Source organism: Coenobita brevimanus, chromosome 95, assembly GCF_032717465.1.
Source record: "Coenobita brevimanus isolate Jiangsu-jjx chromosome 95, ASM3271746v2, whole genome shotgun sequence".
NCBI lineage: Eukaryota > Metazoa > Arthropoda > Malacostraca > Decapoda > Coenobitidae > Coenobita > Coenobita brevimanus.
This window is the reverse complement of record NC_137048.1, coordinates 26,549,141-26,571,879: the sequence shown is the minus strand read 5'-3', so window position 1 is coordinate 26,571,879 and position 22,739 is coordinate 26,549,141.

Here is a 22,739-nt window from a genome sequence, read left to right as displayed (position 1 = left end):
AAAAAAAAAAATCGCAGCTCTTGCACAATGACGTCAACTCTTAAATGAATAAAATGTCAGTCTTTATCAAAAGTAATATTAAACTATATCTGATCTATTCTATCTATTGCCAGACGCAAAAATCCCATAAGGGGTGGCCATTTGACTTTGAGTTATTTGTTTTATGGGAAGGAGCACTAACCCTCCACCAACCCACTTGCTGACACATAGGGAGCACGTATGGTTTGGTTATATGGTTACCACCCAGCGTTGTAAATCGTTTCTTGGCTTACAGGAAACCATTTGGCTTGTCACTCAATGCAAAGCCACCCATAAAGGAAAGAAAAGCAACAAGAAGTGACAGGAAAGATGGGAGAAATAGGAAGAGAGGAGGGCAGGCATAGAAAAAGAATGATAAAGGCTAAGGAAGAAGTAGGCACTACATCAAGTGAGTGGATGATGGTCACCACCACCTACCACTATACAGGTGTGTGTGTGTATATATATATATATATATATATATATATATATATATATATATATATATATATATATATATATACTGTATATAAAATAAAAAAAAACTCCCCAACAAGTACTTCATAAGCACAGTGATGTAAAATAACACACATTCCCTCTGCTACACGCCACCTGAGCACCATTAGGGACACAGCAACCTGTGCTTGTGGCATGTTTTCCATGAGTGGTTCCTAGCAGCAGATGATCCATGTAAACATTACTCTGCAAAGCATTATCTCATGATGCTAAAAATTATTGAAAAGCTGCCACTTACAAGAGGTGGTTACACGACGATCATGCATTGTAGGTTATCAAGGAAGGGTAGATACATCAAGTGAAACTAGCGTCTTCAGTACGATGATATCAAACAACAGAATTATACTCGTGTGTGTGTGTGTGTGTGTGTGTGTTCTCTCCTTCTTATATGTATCATCTTTAGAAATTACATATACATACTTGAGAGTTACTAGTCAATATATATATATATATATATATATATATATATATATATATATATATATATATATATATATATATATATATATAACGAGAGAATATTTCCTAAATATTTCCGTGTCCCGCACTAAAACACCCGCTTTAAAAGTTTATGAAGTTTACCGGATAAGTTATACTGGGTAAATCCAAAAATCTTCCTATTACTCTCCTCCAAAGCCTTCACTGCGTAGGTCCACTGGAAGGGGAGAAAAAATGCACCAACACACCACAACCTGGATTCACAAACTTACGCTCAGTTCCCTGTTGTAACTAAAATTCTTTCACTTTTACTTGGTCTAGGTTTGTATCCTCTTGCCGCTTTTTTTCATGTAGCTCAATGAAAAAGGAAAGAAAAAAAAAAAACACTCAGGATCTGCAGTCTTTCCACAGCACTTTTTTGTGACTAAAAATATTCAAGACGGAGAGACGACAATTTTACTCCAGCCCGTACTTATAAAACAATAAGACTGCATCATAAGGCGAAAGTCTGTCCTAAATTCACAGAAGCACGTCATAACTCCTTATGCTCGACCTAACCTGTGTCATAGCTAAAGAGCTCCCGAGTTGGCAAAGCACTTGGGACGCGGCTTACGACTTAATCATAACGTTAAACATGGCCGCCGCACACTAACAACAAATTCGTCACCGTCAACCAAGACGTTCTCGTGACAGGTAAGATGTGCTTAACGAGCTAAGTGATGCAGAACTGGTAAAGAGATACCGCTTGGACCGTGCATGCATAATTTTTGTGACAATTGGTGCGGGAGACTCTAACAAGACCAGCGGCAATAAACACGGCTCTCATGCCAGAAATAAAAGTTATATTAATGTTATATTACCTTGCAGCTGGAAAAATGCAACTTTGTAGAGGTGACGACCACTTATATGTTTCTCTATCGTACTGTTAGAATTCTCCACGCTGCTGGTGGCGATGGTGGTGTTTGTTTACAGAATGGTGTGGTGAGGCAACATGTCCTCGTCCACAGTAGAACAAAGAGGTAAATAAATCATTCCTAAACATTGACACTAATCAGCTGACTTTTCGCCGAAAACATTAAAGAAAAATATCGTAATTTTAGATTTTTTGTTGCGTCTTTTTTTTTTTTTTTTTCAAAACTCGCAAGTGACACATATCGCAAACCGCATTCTCAGCAGCTTACGATTTCGACCTAACAAAGTCTCGACTTTGTTATGATGAACTGCTCCTTAAGTCTCACATTTCTGACTTTCACGACTTTGATGTAGCTTTATAAGTAGGTTAAAGTGAACAGAGAATGCGGTATGTTTTTGTAGGACGGACAGAACACATGTTAAGATAGTGTACTTTTTCTTGTCCGTAAGATAGTGTACTCTTTTTCTTGCCCATTCACCAAAAACCATTTTAGGATAGAAAACTGTTCAGAATATATATTTTTTCTTCACAACACGGGCACTGACCTACGTTTCTCGCCATACAAGACTACAGCGGTTTAAACATTTCTTTTTGGCCCCCTCATGATCTGAACAACTCAGCACGATTTTTATCTAACCACGACTAAATCATGTTCAGGAGCTTGAGTATTAATTCATCTCTCATCGGCAAAGCCGCAACACCACAACAATTTACATATTTCTCTTTAACCTATGCAAGATGATTTTTTTTTTTTTTTTTAATTTAATCGGACCTGATGATCATATTCAACACATGAAGGATCTCTCAATGCAGGGGTTAAGGCAAAATCTAACTCCTCCAACAAAATCGTCAGAAGATACCAGTAAAAAGAAATACGTCCTCGGGTTGATGGGATTTTTTCTAGCTTCCTCAGCACAAAGATCAAAACAGTGTCAACGTTTCTCTGCAATTTATTTTTCTCTTTTGTTTGACTTTCTCACCACTAACACCTGACCAACTTAAACGTTTCCCAGTAGTTTCCCATTGATTAGTTTTCCTCACCACTACCACCAGAACAGCCTGAACGTCTTAAATTTATTTTTCTCACCACCAACACCAAAAGATTAAACGCCTCTCTTTAATTTAGCTTTCTCACAGACAGTTTTACAGTCTTGACCTGGATTCACAAACTTACGCTCAGTTCCCTGTTGTAACTAAAATTTTTTCACTTTTACTTGGTCTAGGTTTGTATCCTCTTGCCGCTTTTTTTCACGTAGCTCAATGAAAAAGGAAAGAAAAAAAAAAAAAGAAAACACTCAGGATCTGCAGTCTTTCCACAGCACTTTTTTGTGACTAAAAATGTTCAAGACGGAGAGACGACAATTTTATTCCAGCCCGTACTTATAAAACAATAAGACTGCATCATAAGGCGAAAGTCTGTCCTAAATTCACAGAAGCACGTCATAACTCCTTATGCTCGACCTAACCTGTGTCATAGCTAAAGAGCTCCCGAGTTGGCAAAGCACTTGGGACGCGGCTTACGACTTAATCATAACGTTAAACATGGCCGCCGCACACTAACAACAAATTCGTCACCGTCAACCAAGACGTTCTCGTGACAGATAAGATGTGCTTAACGAGCTAAGTGATGCAGAACTGGTAAAGAGATACCGCTTGGACCGTGCATGCATAATTTTTGTGACAATTGGTGCGGGAGACCCTAACAAGACCAGCGGCAATAAACACGGCTCTCATGCCAGAAATAAAAGTTATATTAATGTTATATTACCTTGCAGCTGGAAAAATGCAACTTTGTAGAGGTGACGACCACTTATATGTTTCTCTATCGTACTGTTAGAATTCTCCACGCCGCTGGTGGCGATGGTGGTGTTTGTTTACAGAATGGTGTGGTGAGGCAACATGTCCTCGTCCACAGTAAAACAAAGAGGTAAATAAATCATTCCTAAAACTTGACACTAATCAGCTGACTTTTCGCCGAAAACATTAAAGAAAAATATGGTAATTTTAGACTTTTTGTTGCGTCTTTTCTCTGCTTTTTTTTTTTTTTTTTTTCCAAATTTCAAAACTCGCAAGTGACATCGCAAACCGCATTCTCTGCAGCTTATGATTTCGACCTAACAAAGTCTCGACTTTGTTATGATGAACTGCTCCTTAAGTCTCACATTTCTGACTTTCACGATTTTGATGTAGCTTTATAAGTAGGTTAAAGTGAACAGAGAATGCGATATGTTTTTGTAGGACGGACAGAACACATGTTAAGATAGTGTACTCTTTTCCTTGTCCGTAAGATAGTGTACTCTTTTTCTTGCCCATTCAGCAAAAACCATCTTACGATAGAAAACTGTTCAGAATATATATTTTTTCCTTCACAACACGGGCACTGACCTACGTTTCTCGCCATACAAGACTACAGCGGTTTAAACGTTTCTTTTTAGCCCCCTCATGATCTGAACAACTCAGCACGATTTTTATCCAACCACGACTAAATCATGTTCAGGAGCTTGAGTATTAATTCATCTCTCATCGGCAAAGCCGCAACACAACAACAATTTACATATTTCTCTTTAACCTATTCAAGTAGATGATTTTTTTTTTTTTCAATTTAATCGGACCTGATGATCATATTCAACACATGAAGGATCTCTCAATGCAGGGGTTAAGGCAAAATCTAACTCCTCCAACAAAATCGTCAGAAGATACCAGTAAAAAGAAATACGTCCTCGGGTTGAAGGGATTTTTCTAGCTTCCTCAGCACAAAGATCAAAATAGTGTCAACGTTTCTCTGCAATTTAATTTTCTCTTTTGTTTGACATTCTCACCACTAACACCTGACCAACTTAAACGTTTCCCAGTAGTTTCCCATTGATTAGTTTTCCTCACCACTACCACCAGAACAGCCTAAACGTCTCTCTTAAATTTATTTTTCTCATCACCAACACCAAAAAATTAAAAGTCTCTTTAAGTTAGCTCCCTCGCAGACAGTTTTAAACTCTTGATTTTCCCACCAGTAGCGCCACAAAAGATTAGACGTTTTTCATAGATTAGACGTTTTTCATAATTTTAGACACATTTTCTTTATTTAAACATATCTGAACACGAAACAGGAACCTTAACTCAGTCCTACAGAGTGGCTATAATGTTCTGAAAGCATCTAAAAAAAAAAAAAAAACGAAAAAGAAAAAAAATAAGCTTATGGCTCTGACTCCCCAGCCCCCGGTCAGCCAGCCTCACCCACTCCTCACCCACCACCTCCCAGTCCGTATCAGCAGCAAGATATATCAGTTAAAATTATTGCCATCATATTATTTTTCTTCCAATAAATAGAGGAAAATTTGAAGGTTATTAAATTCCAACAGCTCTGTCATTGGTATGCTCGTAAAAAAGACGATTTAGAGAACTATCGATATCTAGCGAAAAATTTCACTTGATGAGCGAAACTCCACCACCAAACCCACCTAAAATAGAAAAATGGGAAATTGAGAGAGAGAGAGAGAGAGAGAGAGAGATTGTAGACCACACAGACATGGGTAAGGCCATAAAATTAATATATTATCTAATCACGAAGCTCAGAGAGAGAGAGAGAGAGAGAGGGTTACATAGCTCCACGGACCACACAGACTTTACGGACCGACCACACACACACACACACACACACACACACACAGAAAGAGAGAGAGAGAGAGAGAGAGAGGGAGGGAGGGAGGGGGTATAGTGGGCGTAAGGGGTAACCTGGAAAACACGGCCCCCACAAAGCCTAGGGCCCCAGGTAAATTAATTAGGCCGTGTGGCGCACCTGGCCGCGGGAAAGGTGAGGCGGGGTGGGCAAAGGTCACAGCATGAAGGTGAGGGGTGAAAGTGAGGGTGATGGTGAGGGTGAAGGTGAGGGGAGAAGGTGAGGAGTGAAGGTGAGGGGTGAAGGTGAGAGGTGAAGGTGAGGGGAGAAGGTGAGGGTGAAGGTGAGAGGTGAGGGGTTATTAAGGTGAAGGTGAGGGGTGAAGGTGAGAGGTGAGGGGTTATTAAGGTGAAGGTGAGGGGTGAAGGTGAGGATGAAGGTGAGGGGTGAAGATGAGGAGTGAAGGTGAGGATGAAGGTGAGGGGTTAGGAGTTATTAGGGTGAAGGTGAGGGTGTAGGTGAAGGGTGAGGGGTTATAAAGGTGAAGGTGAGGGGTGAGAGGGGTGAGGGGTGAAGGTGAGGGGTGAGAGGGGTGAGGGGTGAAGGTGAGGGATGAGTGGAGTGAGGGGTGAAGGTGAGGGATGAGTGGAGTGAGGGGTGAAGGTGAGGGGTGAGAGGTGAAGGAGAGGGGTGAGGGGTGAAGGTGTGGGGTGCAGGAGAGGGGTGAGGGGTGAAGGCTAGGGGTGAGAGGGGTGAGGGATGAGGGGGATGTGGAGTGGGAGTGGAGAATAGTGAAACAGCTAAATGTGAGGGGTGACAAAGATGCCAAAGGATTCTACCTCAGTTGATTCTCCATCCTCTGGGAATATCAGGCGATCTCTCTCTCTCTCTCTCTCTCTCTCTCTCTCTCTCTCTCTCTCTCTCGCCACATTTGTCGTCCCTCAGTGCATCCGACATACCTTTTTACATTTACTCCCTTTTCTGTACGTAAACTTATCAAAACCCAATTGCACACCATTCCACCTCATCCACATGCCCCTATTAACTGCTCTGCTTAACACCGTCTCTAATCAACTGCAGTCCTCCATTCCACTACATCGCATTCCATCTCACACACACACTTCCCTTCCACTCTATCCTGTATCATCTCCAATCCATCCCATCCCATCCCACACCCGAATGAACTTCAATCCACTGCATCCCAAACAACATATTCCTCAACACTAATCCGAAATAATCCTACTTCAATCCACCCCAACTTACACAAACCGTCCTCCTCAACTCTGTTTTAAATCAGCTCAGATCCCTTTCATCCCAAGCCAATCTGACTCCTACCGTTCTCTTCAATCCCATCCCAAATTAACCACCGCCCTGCCTATCCCCTTCAACTCGCACTCCTACCTAATACCGGCTCATAACAGATTAATTTATTCAGCTTCGTAACTATGTGTCTTAGCTGAAGGGAATACAGTTATCGTTTCTATCCCTCCATTTCGTTCCCGGCCTAGCTCTCCTCTTCCTCCTCCTCCTCCATCTGCTCCTCTTCCTCCTACTCCTCCTCCTTCTGCTCCTCTTACTCCTCCTATTTGCCTAATCATTACATATTCCATAAACCACTTATTTTATTCATGCTACAAGATGGCTTCATTCACCTTCATTAAACATTAACCTGATTAATCTTTGGACTACGTAAAATTCTCTCAGCTGAATATAACCCTGGATTTAGCCCGGTGGTGTAGTGGTCGGAAAGCGCCAGTCGGAGAGATGAACCTGCATACTCCTAACTTCGATCCCATAGAGATGGCTGGACGTATTTCGATCACATAATGCCATCAGGGGAAGTAGCTTGGCCACCTTTCTCTCTCTCTGTAATGGCCTTAGGTAGACTAGCCTCGGGACCCTACACCAAGAAGGGGTTAAAGTGGGAATATTATACCTAAGTGTGGGTGTAAAGTGTGAATATTATACCTTAGTGTGGGTGTAAAGTGGGAATATTATACCTAAGTGTGGATGTAAAGTGGGAATATTATACCTAAGTGTGGGTGTAAAGTGGGAATATTTTAAGTGTGGGTGTAAAGTGGGAATATTTTAAGTGTGGGTGTAAAGTGGGAATATTTTAAGTGTGAGTTTAAAGTGGGAATATTTTAAGTGTGGGTGTAGAGTGGGAATATAATACCTAAGTGTTTCTATACCAGTCAAACTTTAAAGTAGTATAATTCCTAAATAAACCAAAGTCTCTCCCAATGCAAATACCAACTATTTCTCGCTTATATTTTCTAATATGGGTATAACGAGATAAATTTTCAAAGTACCGCTAAGGAAAAAATATGTCAAAAGGTGAGGAATGCTTTGAAAAGGGATTTTTAGAAATGTGAGGCAATAAGGGTGTTCGTACTCAATGGAACGAAAGGCTGAAAAGATTATATTGAATTATGGTTTTCAGTGACGTTTGAAAGGACTGGCGTACCTTGTCTATTTATCTATCTACCCTGAATTACCAAGAAAAAAAAAAACTACACATATTGTACTTGTTCAGCTTTTTATCTCCTTGTGAATCTATCTAGTCTAATAAAAAATGAAAATACCAGTAATAATAATCATCATCATCGTCGTCGTCGTCGTCGTCGTGCCTGGTGGTCTGGTTAGTGAGGGAGCTGCAAGTGGCTGTGGCTTATAAACCTGATATGCAAAGTAAGGCTGAGGCGTATTACTCACACAATGCAGCTCATGTGTGAATGACTGGCCAACCTTGCATTAAATATCTGAACTAATTAACCACTTAATAACCTAGCTCCGTGCTCCTACGCTCCTGGTGCGGAGATATAGGATTAGATGATGATGATGAATGCAATCTGTAAACGATAAACGGTATATGTATTGCGGGGTTACACTGAGGAATGAACCGGGTCACCATGCAAAACGAAATAAACGAAATTATATTTTTTCTTGCTACTCCAGATGATCTAATTATTCTCACATGTCTCTACTGAAGTGCTTTCACCTTAACCTAACTCAGATTTTCGTAACTTTGCAGCATAATTCATGTAACTGAGTGGCAAAAAAGGACAATGCTATGTCTCTACTTCCTTTCCATAATACATCTTCGTGACTAGCATCATATTCCAGTGTCAGTCTATTGTTACAGCTCAGCATTCAAGATGGAGAAAAGGGAATTTTGGGCCAAGGTAGAGTAAAATCAGTGTAGCGCCAGAGTTAATAAGGACTTTATATCTGACCTCTCCAGTTCGGTTTGCAAAGCTGCCTTATAACTATCTGGGCATAAAAACAATGTACTGTACAGCCTTGGGCACAAGTTTGGTGACACTTCTCTGCCAGGTGTGACAAGGGAAGGTATTACATGAACTGTTTTATGTGTTCATAGCATGAAGCAAACACACAAAGAGTAGGCCGAGGAGAGATGCTGTGTTGTTCAGGGAGGAATGATTAGGGGATTTAATCATCCTCGAGCTAAGCAACTATGGCAGTATAGTCTAGCTAGGTTACGGGAACGCGCTACCACTCCCGGCAAAGGTGATCCGTCAGAGGCTCGAACTCGCAACCTTGCGATTACGATTCGGGCGTTCTACCTCTGAGCCACCGCGCCCCCATACAGGGAGGAATGAGAAATACGGCAGGCGGGACAATGTAGACAGAGGAATATCGGTGTAATATTGTTTATGGTCGTCAACTGGATACAATAAATACCGGTATATACGGTATATGGATAAATGAACAAATAAAAGTATTCGTGCAGAAGGGGTGCAATGATACCCTAAAATCTAAATGATCAGTATAACTCCTGATGTTTCAAGGTAATTTTTCTGTTATCTGAATACACATATGCTAACAGTGCTGGCCAGGAAATACTAAGCAGGCGATATACATGCCATCCTTAAAAAAAAAAAAATAAATGTGTAAACGTACGGTAGAATTATGTGGGATTTTATAGTAACCATCGTCTGTATTAGTTAGTTTCTGGCGCGATTATTGTACCAGAATTTTTTTTATCTCGTGCAAAGACAGAGAACAAATATCATCCCAAAATTTTACGAATACAAAGCGGAATAATCGAACCATCTGAAACACGCATTAGTAGAGATTAGGTTTTCACTGTATTTCGCCAGATGCAAATATTCTTCAGGCAGAACTGGGAAAATAGCTGTGTCTTTGCCTATAAATCATGGTATGGAAGAGGCTGAGACGCGAGAAATGGTTTATACGAGAGGGACGCGCAGATGTCCTGGCGGTGGCGAGATGAACCCTGCATAATACATTCGTCCTGCCTTGCCCACGACACATTCCCTGCTTGGATTTCTACTGTATTTAACCGCGCTATGTTTCGTGGTGGCAGTATGTTTCTATTATTATTATTATTATTATTATTATTATTATTATCATCTTTTTAATTGACGGTGAAGGCAGAGCTACTGTGATCCATTCCGTTTCTCTGTAGGCTATGTGTATCTGAAAGTATGTTTATGGAATGTAGCTCGAAGTTTTGATTCAATTTCGATCAAAAAAAGTAGTTTGATTTTGGTGCAGATCCATCCAAGGTCAAGGTCAGGCGTTAAGGTCAAACGGGTGGTGCGGCGTGGCTGTGCTTCCTGAATATTTATAGTTTAATTCAAGTATTTGATTTACGTTTAGGTCACGGTAAAAGCCAAATTTTTTCTTTTTTGTTTTTTAATTTTTAACGTCCGTCCATTTCTTGACAAAGCACATCTAATCTATCTTATCAATCAGTCATTCTCTCTCTTACTCTCTCTCTCTCTCTCTATTTATCTATATATGTAGTATATGTACAGACTGAGATGTATATAGATAGAAACAAGCAGAAAGATAGACAGATAGATAAAGAGACAGAGGAACAGATATATAAATAGCTATAGACACATTTCATTCAGGCTTTCTTACGCAAGGTTGAAATTATGATACATGTTGTGGGACATCGGTGGAGCAAGGATTATTCCCTCTCTCTCTCTCTCTCTCTCTCTCTCTCTCTCTCTCTCTCTCTCTCCGGGAAGAAATTCTGGAAAATGTTATAGCCTGGGAGACGATGGCTGGAGAAAAGGTGGTGACGGCAGAGGATGAGGCTGTGAGGTGAAGATGGTCTGAGAGAGAGAGAGAGAGAGAGAGAGAGAGAGAGAGAGAGAGAGAGAGAGAGAGAGAGAGAGAGAGAGGTAAAAATAAAAAATAAAAGGAAGAGAAAAGAAGGGGAGGTGAGACAGACGGGAGAGGCAAGGCAAAGGAATATCAGAGGTGAGGCAAAGAATGAGACTGAATAAAGAACGTGAGGTAAGGAAAGACGCTTGATGAGGTAAAGAAAACATACGGTGAAGAAAATGACGCAAACAGATGAGGTAAAGAAATAGGAGGCAAATAAGAGAGTGAAGATGGCTGTGAGGCAGAGAGAGAGAGAAGCTGAGCGGAGAGGTAGAGAGAGGATAAAGAGTAAAGAGTGAAGATGATGGGTGATGTAAGGAGACGATGAGAGGTGAGGTAAAAAGGAGGGAAAAACAGAGAAAAGGTAAAGAAATGAGAGATGAAGAAGAGAGAGAGAAGTTAAGAGATGAGATAAAGAAGGCAAGAGCTATACCAGAGAACCAAATAAGTGAAGTAAAGTGATAAGTGGTGAGGCACAGAAAGAAGATACAGTTTAGGCTGAGGGAGAGGCGAAGAGACGATGAGAGAGAGAGAGAGAGAGAGAGAGAGAGAAACTTAAAACTCGGAAAACTGAAAACCAAAGAAAAAGAAAAAAAGGGAGAAAAACATGACCCTGTTGCAAAAAAGGGAGAGAAATTCTAGAAACCATGCAAAAAAAAGAAAAAGGAAGAGGCGAGAAAAATGAAAAAGAAAGAAAAAGATCATGGAAGAAAAAAAGTATAAAGCGAGAGAAAGAAAGAGAGAAAGAGAAAAAAAACAGAAAAATAAGGTTGGAAATGAGCGAGGTTAAATTCATGTCGCGTGGGAGAAAGAAAAAAGAAAGTGAGATATAATAGAGATAAAAATCCCACACACAGGGAAGATGGCGAGTTTGTGAGAGAGCAGAAATAGAGAGAGAGCGAGTTAGAGAAAATGTGAGAAATGAGATAGTAGAGCAAGACAAGAGAGAGAGAAAAAAAAAGTGTTTGAGCCAAAGCAAGAAATAACAGAGTTCATCCTGGAGAGAGGGGGTGCTTGGCGTGTTCCAGAGGCGTGTGAAAATGTGTGTGTGTGTGTGTGTGTGTGTGTGTGTGTGTGTGTGTGTGTGTGAGAGAGAGAGAGAGAGAGAGAGAGAGAGAGAGAGAGAGAGAGAGAGAGAGTGAAAGGCGAGGGGAAGCTGAGGTTAGAAATGAATACGATCAGAGATATGGTCGAGACAGGGTGACTTGTGAGAGAAAAAGTAAGAAGCTGAAAGGCGAGGAGGAAGGCTGTAAGCTGTGTGACATAAACAGCAAAATTAAATATAAAATTGTATTAATGGACGAGGTACATTGATGCTTAAGAATGAGATAAAAGGCGAGAGGAAATACACACAGGAAAAAAATCAAAACTGGGCTAAAAACGGAAAATACTAGCAGCATCAGGCAAAGCAAATGAGAGAGAGAGAGAGAGAGAGAGAGAGAGAGAGAGAGAGAGAGAGAGAGAGAGAGAGAGAGAGAGAGAGACATTACCCACGCAAGTCCAATCCCACCACCAAAATTCTGTCTCCCATTCACTTACCTTTCTCAAACTTGACGTTCTGTCGACTGAAGGCCCGTGAGAAGGCGTCCACAGCTCGGGTATGGACTGCCGAGAGTTCCGCAGTTTTTTCCACAACGTCCTTACCCTCGCCCTCCTTCTTCATGGGATCAGCTTTGGGCGAGGGTGTGGGTGTGGGCGTTTTGAGGGGCGTGGGCGAGATTGTGGGTGTGGGAGTTTTGAGAGGCGTGGGTGTGGGTGTGTGGGTTATGAGAGCTGATGTGGGTGAGGATGATTTCACTGTGATCGGGATGGGTGCTGATGTTTTGTAGATCGTGGGTGTGGGTGACTTTAGGGCTGGTGTGGGCGTGGGTGTGGGTGTCTTGAGGGCGGTGGTGGGCGGGGTCTGAGGAGTGGGCGGCATGGTGTGGGAAATCGTTAACATACCCTGGACAACTGGCTGGGAAGAGGGTACGGCTGGGACGGTGATGGCGTGTGTGGTAGCCGTGGTGGTGGTTGTGGGGGCAGTTGTGGTAGTGGAAAGTTAGGTGGTTGCGGTTGTGGTAGTTGTGGCTGGTGGGGGCTGTGGTAGAGGTGGTAGTTAAGATTGTGGTGATGGCAATTGTGGGAAGAGAGGTAGGTGGTTTTGGTTATTGTAGTGATAGAGTTAACAGACGAGGTAGTTGTGGTTATGGCGATGGATGTAGAAGAGGTAGGTAGTTATGGTGACCGTGGAGATGGCAGTAGTAGGGAAATAGCTGGAAATTGAAGGAAGGCAGGTATTTGTTTGGTGACTGTGAGAGGAAGAGCTGCTAGTAATGGTAGTCGTTGTGATACTCGCTATGTCTGAGGTAGTTGTAGTGATGTTGTCAGAGGTAGTAGTATTAGTAGTAGCGATGTTAAGAGGCAGCGATGGTGGTTTGGTAACAGTCGTGGTGATGCTGGAGGTAAAACTGTGGTCGTGGTAGTCGTAGTGATGTTAGAGGTAGCAGATAGTCGGGATGATGTTAGAAGCAATAAAGTGGTGGTCGTGAGGTAGTCGTGATAGTCGTGGTATTGTCAGGAGAAATAATGTGGTCGTAGTAATCGTGTTGGTGTCAGAGATAATGATGATTCTGTAGCGATGTTTGAGAGTGTGATGTAGTCGTGTCACTGGTCCATGTACTACTGTGTGTGTGTGTGTGTGTGTGTGTGTGTGTGTGTGTGTGTGTGTGTGTGTGTGTGTGTGTGTGTGTGTGTGTGTGTGTGTGTGTGTGTGTGGAAAAAAAGGTACTGTTGTGTAAGTATGCGTGCTCCTGTGTGCGTAATTGTGACGACCTTGGCAGATGTGGTTCCTTGGTGCGGCTGGTGGAGAGTGTGGCAAGGTGGAGACTGGGGCTGGGGTAAGTGGTAGTGTGAGTAAGTGGTAGGTGACTGGTTGTGGAAATGCGATGTTGGTGGGAATGAGTGACTGTGTGGTTGAGTGATATGATGCCTGAGTGGTATCTTTAAGTGACTGTGGGAATGAGCGTAAATAAGTGGTAAAGTGACTGTGCAAATGTGACTGGTGTGGGGAAAGAGTGACCGTGAGTGTGAGAGTGGTTTGGTGGATGAATGGTAGGGAGACTGCTGGTGAGGTAAGTGGAGGTGGATATGGTAGGCAGTAATGTTAGTGGTAGAATGGTGGTATAGGTAGGGTGCGTGTTGTGGTTGTGGGAGAGAAAGGTTGTGTTGAAGGTAAAATATGAGAGGTGGATTGTGAGTAGTGGTAGTTTTGTGGTAGTGAGAACTGTTGTGTGAAAGAGAGATGGCGTGACAGAGTGAGGAAGTGTGAGTGGGACAGAGTATGACTTGTATACTTTAAGCTAGTTCAGTGTGACAGGTGGATTGTGAATGAAAAACAATTTATAAGTGTGAGTGAGACAGAGTGACTTAGTACGAGTGAGAGATAGTTTTTACGCGTGAGAGGTAGTGTGAAAGTGAGCAAACAGTCAGATCACCAGGACCCTCTTCTTTCTTCACTCTGAGGAGGCGACGCAGGTGACGAAACTAACACACTTGAAGCCATCCTCTTCGTCACTGGTAGTGGGGGCTGCTGCTTTGTCCATCTTGTCAACGCTTCTCTCTCACTCTTGCTTTAATTCTCTCACTTTCTCACTCCTCTGGACAATGGGAGGCATTCACAAAGGATCTTAAACCAACTTCCACTATATACAAGTCTCCATTACCGTTATCAATGATCGTGAATCATCTTTTTTTTTTTTTCCAAGTACTTTTCACTAAAGTTTGTAGTTCCCTCTATTTTAGTTGTAAAATGTTAAGTACCTGTATGGGTTAAGAAAAAAATAAATAAATTCACTGTCTAATACGTAAATTATGTTCCAGAATGTTTATAAATATCGCTCCCCCATTTAATTCCTGGGTGAACTATTTTATCACACTATCACTTGATATGTTGGCATTATAGACACTAGTATATATCTCCTATCACAATGTGCAGTATGTAGTGTCTGCTGGAGACATACACAGCTTCTCACTAGGAAGTCAATCCACATGATATATCCACAATCCTCTTGTCCCAGACCACCAAGAATGTCTTAACACATGATGTATCTCAAACAGTCTCTTTTAGTCCAGACGATACAAGAATTTCATGACACGTGCAGGTTAACCAGACTGAGTCAGTTACCTGACGTCATGGAAATTAATCATGGAAATCTACCAGACACTACATCCCCACCGAGCCGTATATATTCTCAGATTTAGGGGGGCATAGTTAGAGAGCCCGAGAGTACGATCGAGGTCAGAAGGCACGAGATAGGGTCAGCTAGGAGGTTTGCCGTCACGCTACGTTACTTTGTCAATCACATTTCGATATAACTGTGTACAATAAACTCCGTAACCTAAAAAGTAACCATAACTCACCTCACTCACGATGAGATACAGAGAGGGAAGGTGAGAAAGACAGACCTACCTATTCAAGCTACCCAACGACGCACCATTTTACTAGCAGCGGCCCACGTTACACTCCGCTGGTGATAGTGGGGAAGCCTAATCTACGATACGCCTACAATCTTTCCATGTAATCAAACCCCTCGGCTACGTTCATCGATAGACTATTATACCCGTGGGTGACGCATTGGGTGGGGGTGGGTGATTCCTCCAGGGTCAGAAAGTGTTGATTCTCGGCCCTACGGATCAACTGACCTTTTGGATCCGTAAAATAAGTCTTAAACGTGTGTGGTAGAGGTGTTGCCCATCTTAACTTTGGAATGATCTATATAAATCTCCAAGCTGAACTCTGTCTTATTTTCTCACTTGACAAAAATCTCTCTCTCTCTCTCTCTCTCTCTCTCTCTCTCTCTCTCTCTCTCTCTCTCTGGACCATATATTTTTCCAGAGTGCGCTCTCATTTTCTCACTCTCTTAGTTTCTCTCATAGTTCTGTATCTCTTTCTCAACTAACTTTCTCATTCTCTTTCATTTTCTCACTTTAATACGACCATGGACAACAAATTTTCTCAAAAGTTATATTTCTGTTTCTGTCTTCCTCGGTGTAAGTTTCCTCTTTCTCTCTCTCTCTCTCTCTCTCACTCTCTCTCTCTCACTTTTTCACACGCCCCTGGACCACGCCAAGTTCGCCCTCATTCCAGGATGTACTCTGTTATTTCTTGCTCTAGCTCAAACATTTTCTTGTCTCTCTCTCTCTCTCTCTCTCTCTCTCCCATTTTCTTGGTTTTCAGCTCTTCCCCTGAGTTTTCAGATATTTGCTCTCTCTCTCTCTCTCTCTCTCTCTCTCTCTCTCACCCGGCTAATGGCTCTTATTTTTAAAGATAGCCCCAGTTCTCCTCCATTAGTTAGTCCAATTTTCCCCACGTAACAAGCACCGCAGACTGAGATAAACAGATAGACAGATACTGTAAATAGATAGATAGATAGATAAATAGATAGAAAGACAGACTGAATGGCTGCTTGATTGACTGACAGACAGATAGACAGGCCTACTGACTGACTGATTAACTGATTGATAGAAAGGTAGACTGATAGATAGATAGAGTGAGACAGACAGGTAGACAGAGAAAGAGAGATGGATAGACAAACAGATAGGTAGAAAGACTGAGAGAGAGAGAGAGAGAGAGAGAGAGAGAGAGAGAGAGAGAGAGAGAGAGAGAGACCCCTCCTTTCCTTTCAGAACCGCTTCCGTGCCTCGGCGTCTTTACATTAGTTCATCCAAGAGATAATTTCCCGGATTCGTGCAAGGGATTAGGGATGAACATGGGATTAGGGAGGATTTTTTGTCTTGCTATTGTTATTTAGGCTTTGTGGTATCGGGTTTTTCCTTGTAATTTCCTATCGAACACACACACACACACACACACACACACACACACACACACACACACACACACACACACACACACACACACACACACACACACAATTGAGGGTTAATTTGTCCCAGTCACAAGCACACCCTAGACACACACACACACACACACACACACACACACACACACACACACACAATCTTTCCGTGTACGATATTAGGGATGAGAACAGAATCAGAGATGATTTGTTTTGGTGGGTCTTTCTTGTTCAGTTATTATCGTCTTTTGTCTCCTTTTCATACTTTTTCTTCCTTCCCTTTTAAGAACATATATAGAAAAAAAGATAATTTCTATAAGGCTAACTGGTGCAATACAGATTTAATTAACAAGAAAACAGTGCCTTTTTTTTTTCTTTTTACTATTTTTGCTGTGATCATTCCCGTATCACACCTTTTTTTTTCCGCTTTTCATCTGAGTAATAAAATCCAGTGTCCATAATTTCGTGGTTTCGTGTAAAATACCTGGAATTAACATAAAGGTATATTCGGTTTTATTCCTTCCTGTTTCCTTTCCAGCTTTCGATCTTTCAGCCAACAGAAAATACAAAAATAATCCTTTTCATCCATGATTCTGTAAGATCAAGAAGACACTTGATATTAATATGGAAATAAACTAGATTTTTTCTCCATATTTTTGTCTTCTGTATATTCCGGTCTCTGTTTTAATTTCAGCTTTGATTTTTCCACCTACAAAGGGAAACTCCTCTTTCTATAATTTCGTGGCTAAAAAAGAAAAAGACAACACTCCTCTTTCTATTCTTTCGTGGAGGCTACCCAGGCTTAGGAAGATATTGTATACAGCACTTTGGGAGGGTATTTTCGCGATATTTTTCATTCTGGAATATTTTCCTTTTCTGCTACCGAATTTTCTAATCTCACAGAAAAAAAAAAAAAAAAGGGAAAAACATGGAGCCACATCACCAACTTTTCACATAAATTTTTTCCCCAGTATACCTTCATTAATTTATGCAAAGTATACAAATTAGAAGAGAAGTAGTCCAGAATTTTACGTGGTATTTTTATATGCTTCAGATTCTCTCTCTCTCTCTCTCTCTCTCTCTCTCTCTCAAGTGCTGATGGAGAAATGAAAGAGGTTAATGGAGGTTACGAGCGTTAAAAGACGAAGATGACGCTGAACATACCTCTTTTTCCTGATTTTTCTGAAACTGGCAAAATTAATATGAACGGGATTACACCTTTACCGAAATCACCGAAACACAAGTATCTTCTAAAAAAAAAATCACACCTTTTTTCCACGATTTTCTGCTTATACTAAAAATGATACAAATGCATTGGTATTTTTTTTCCTAGTGTGAATTCAGTATCAATTTTTTTTTAATCGCTCAATATTCTCAGACTCGATATAGAACCTTTTTATATTGCAAGGAAGAAGGAACCAAAGGCCAGAACTTCGCACGATTGTTCCCTCCAAGAAAAACAAGAACAAGATAACAGACAGCCAAATGAAGTAGGAAAAGATGGACGATAAAGAAGAATGGAACAGAATCTATAAGGGTGGCACAAAAAAACATTAATTCTAGTCATCATTTTCTTATTTTTTCCTGATTTTCTTGAGATGTAGAAAGGAAAATGAAACGGAGTGGGAGGAGGCAGGGATGTGCTCTGTGTTCTGGGATCGTAAGGCGGGTTACGTAGTGGTGATTTCTCTCTCTCTCTCTCTATCTCTTTCTCTCTCTCTCAGCACACACACATAGACACGCACACTTCATAAATCCTATTCAAACTTAAGCACATTCCCTCTCTCTCTCTCTCTCCCTGTGTGTGTGTGTGTGTGTGTGTGTGTGTGTGTGTGTGTGTGTGTGTGTGTGTGTGTGTGTGTGTGTGGCGTTCAAGATGGGCTTTGTGTTCAGGAGTCGTAGGTTGCGTTATGGAGGGGCTTTCATAATGCCGGGTTACGTAGTGGTGATTTCTACCCCTACCTGTACTTCCTACTCTCTCTCTCTCTCTCTCGTCATCTACTTACCTACCTACCTACCTGTCTCTCTATTGCATATATTTACCTACGTACATACATTTCTCCCTAATAGTCTACCTAATCATCTACTTACCTAACCACCTATCTATCTACCAATCTATCTACGTACTTACCTTCTTACCTAACTATCTACTGTACCTGTCTACCTTCCTACCTACTTACCTACTCTCCTACCTAAAGAACCAATTCACAGTATTTCACTCTTCCTCCTCCTCCACCTCCTCCTCCTTCTGCTCTCTTCTTACTTTCCTCCCTCCCGTTTATTTCCTTCCTTCTCAATGCTTCAAATGACCTCTGTATCTATCTGTCTGTCTGTCTGTCTATCTATCAGTCTAGCTATCTATAATATTCAACTCTTCCTCCTCCTCCTCTTCCTCCTCCTCCTCCTCCTCTACTTATTTTCGTCCCTCCCTCCCGTTCATTTCCTTCCTTCCCCTCCCACCTTCAAATCACCTCCCCCAACCACACCCCAAGGTCACGCAACGCACACAAATGCACGCAATCAAGCACACTCACACTCTCTTCACCCCGCACCCGGCTGGAGTCTCCTTGGTTGCTAGTGTTGCTTACTGTTGTTGTTTTTGTGGACTTTACTTCTGTATATTATGTAGATTTATTGCCTAATATTCCATCCAGCGGGAGGACTGTAAAGGAAAAGAGAGAGAGAGAGAGAGAGAGAGAGAGAGAGAGAGAGAGAGAGAGAGAGAGGGGAGAAATGGCGAAAAGAGGATCAAGTAAGTAGGTAAAGAAAAGAATAGGGAGAAAAGAAGAAAGATGGATGGGTGGAAGATTAGAGGAAGAGAAAGGAAGGGAAAAGAGAGAGATAGAAGAGAGAAAGAGGGAGAGAAGGGGGAGGGAAAGAATGTAGAAAAATAGAGAGAAAGAGGGAGAGAGAAAGAATGAAGAATAATAGGGAGAGAATTATAAGCTTTCCATCCTTAACCTACTACCCACATAACTCCTCCCCTACTTCATGTTCTCCCCTCCCATTAACTCCTCCCTTCCACCACGCTCCCCTTCCCTCCTCCCCGCCACACCAGCCAAAAGGGAGATTTATACCGGAAAAATTAGGGAAGGTGAAGGTTTTGCTTATATACTGTGCGTTCAGGGCTTAGAGATATTATACACGTAAACACACGTAAATTTATTAGTTATACAAATATATATACACACATACAGTATACATATAACACGTACATAAACATTCAGTGATGGTTCTCTGCACACACACACACACACACACACACACACACACACACACACACACACACACACACACACACACACACACACACACACACACACACACACACACACACAAACTCACTTCTCACCATCCGTACTTACACGACATACTCACATAACTTAACGAACTAAGTCCACACTGGCTACACGGAATCTTAAACACACACACGAGAGAGAGAGAGAGAGAGAGAGAGAGAATGTAACTTGTACCCAGCATTTAAACAAGGTAATTAAGTTCATTTAGCGTCACCGGAAGTAAAGCCTTCAACTCTGCCTCTTCCACGGCCCCTTCGAAGCTAAACAACGTCTCCTTTAGGCAGCAAAAATAATACTCAAATTTGAATAAACGCTCCGCAGTACCATTTTCTTAGTTATTCATTCTACAACTAAACTTTTTTCATATTATTTACATATTTTAAGTAACGACACAGTATACCTAAGGCCCGTACTTCCCTCGGTTAAGGAAGTTACCTAACACCTCTTCCTAAGCTATTTATTTTGCTTATTAGGCCTTTCTGTCCTCTTCTGTGTCATTTAAATAATTCAAATATCATCATACTCACCAAAAATAACACAGACTGAATATACCTAGCCGTATCCAAAAATAAATCGATAGGAAGGAGGTGCTAGGGAGATACAGACCTGAGCTGGATACAAGCGGATAAAAACAAGATATAATAAGCAAATCGCCGCGAAATACGTGTTACTGAGCCTCCTATGGCAGTTAAAATACGGGCCTCTTTAACCCTCTCAGGACGGATTTTTTCAACATACCGATTTTTACGTCAGACCATTTTATTCAGTTTAGTAAAGACTCGTGACAGTGAAAGTAAACAATGAAGGAAGGATAATAATGTCAGGCCGATTGTTAAGTGTACGAGGTTGGTGATTGTCGTGTTAGCCTCAAGCTGGACTCGATTTTATTATTATTATTATTATTATTATTATTATTATTATTATTATCATTATTATTGTTATTACTATTATTTACATATATTTTTTGTAGTGAGGTTCTGCGGGATGGATAAGAGTTTACCTGGCAAGCTTAAATGAAACACCAAGTTCTTTATTCTAGATGAGGTGTGGTGTGGTGTGTGACGTGGTGTGGTGTGGTATGGTGTGGTGTGGGAGGATGTAGCCTATTTATGTGGTGTTTATGGTTTTTACTGCTTCTGGTTTTCTCTTAATGGCAGTAAAATCGCTTGACGTCAGCTACGATAAAATGTCAAGCAGGTATTTTCTATCCAAATTGAAAAATAGTGCGAAGGCGTGGGAGGGGATGATATGTTGCTGGTTAGGGTTATACTACAATACGTTTACAGAAAATTAAACTGAAAGTGATGATGTAATAACTTCTGGTCATGACACACTTTCAGTAATGATGCTTCGACTTAAATATGGGGGAAGGGGGGAGAGTAGCTCCAAGACTTGTTGAAAAGCGCTCTAGCTAGAGTGTTTTAAAGCAATTTTTTTTTTTTTTTGAGGATTTTTTTATCATGAAACATACGCTTATACTCTGATACAGAACTGTCAAGGTAACCTGAAGTATTGAGAGATAAATGGGAAACAGAATTAATCATTTAAGCAAAGAGAACTGTCAGAGACGAAAGCAACTCTCAACACAACTGTCACCAGCAAGGAATCAACGCTCCCCTTCCATCTTCTCGCTTTATGGTGGCTTTGAGGAAGCAGTAGTTCGCGGCGACAGTGACGTACGACTGGAATGAATCACTTCACAAGTTTCATGATACACAATGCAGTAATGCCGTCCAAAGCCATCCAAAGCGAAATATCCTCGCCCTGGTTCGCTATCCCAATATTTTACAGCGAGAGTAAACAGAACATGGCTTGATGCTGGACAGGTGATATTTTGGTTACACCGCCACACTTTCCCCCGTAAAATGAGTAAAATGGTGACGCTTATCCTTCCCACACACTTAACTAGAAAGATTACTGCACCTCAGCTACGTTGCATTTAGCTGTAAAGAAAGCTACATCATGGTTAACTAATTCAGTCCAACGATATCTTCTGTTACATTTTTTATTATATTAGTTACCTCCATGTTCTACTTTGGAAACGGCCCCTCGTACTGAAGGAGTGAAAGAAGGCTATATTTAACCACTTTAGTTCGAAAATCATCTGAGTTGAAGATAATCGCATGGTATACCGTAGCAGCATAAAAACAGAACAACAACAAAAGTACTAAATGCGGAAGCTTCAGGGTCCTCCATTGAATGCCCTTGATGTGGTGTGGTGTGGGAGGATGCATTTATGTGGTGTGGCACGGGAGAGTGCATTTATGTGGTGTGGTGTGGCGTGGTATGATATGGGAGGGTGCGTTTATGTGGTGTCGTGTGCTGTGGGAGGATGCACTTATGTCGTGTGGCATGGGAGAGTGCATTTATGTGGTGTGGTATACTGTAGAAAGGTGCTTTTATGTGGTGTGGAATAGGAGGGTGCTTTTATGTGGTGTGGTGTGGTGTGGCAGAGTGTAGTGGGGTGTGGTGTGGGAGGGTGGATTTATGTGGTGTGATGGGTGAGGTGTAGTGAGTTGGTGTGGTGTGGTGTGGTGTGGTGTGACATCGCGAGAGTCTCTAAGCTCTACGGGAATGAAGCGTTTTAAGGCCAAAAATCACTAGTGAAAGACAGACAAAGCCCCTCCCACAGGTCCTCCAGTTTCTTTAAAAACTAAAAATAAAACAAAATCACCGGTCCTGTTATTCTTAGCTTTCCACGAAGCTATGAAACGTAAGATATAAACACGGTACATTCTACAAAGCTAAGCCGTGACCCTCTTGCATGACAGCTATAAACACCAACATAAAGCTTCCTGACCTTCCCCTGCATGACGCCACTCCTCTGCCACCCTCCTTCATAGTCCCAATTACTTAACAATGAGATGAATAATGAGTGAATAATTACCTTGTTGAGAGGGGCAGGCGTGACTAGGGTGGAGGAAGGTGCTAGTGGAAGG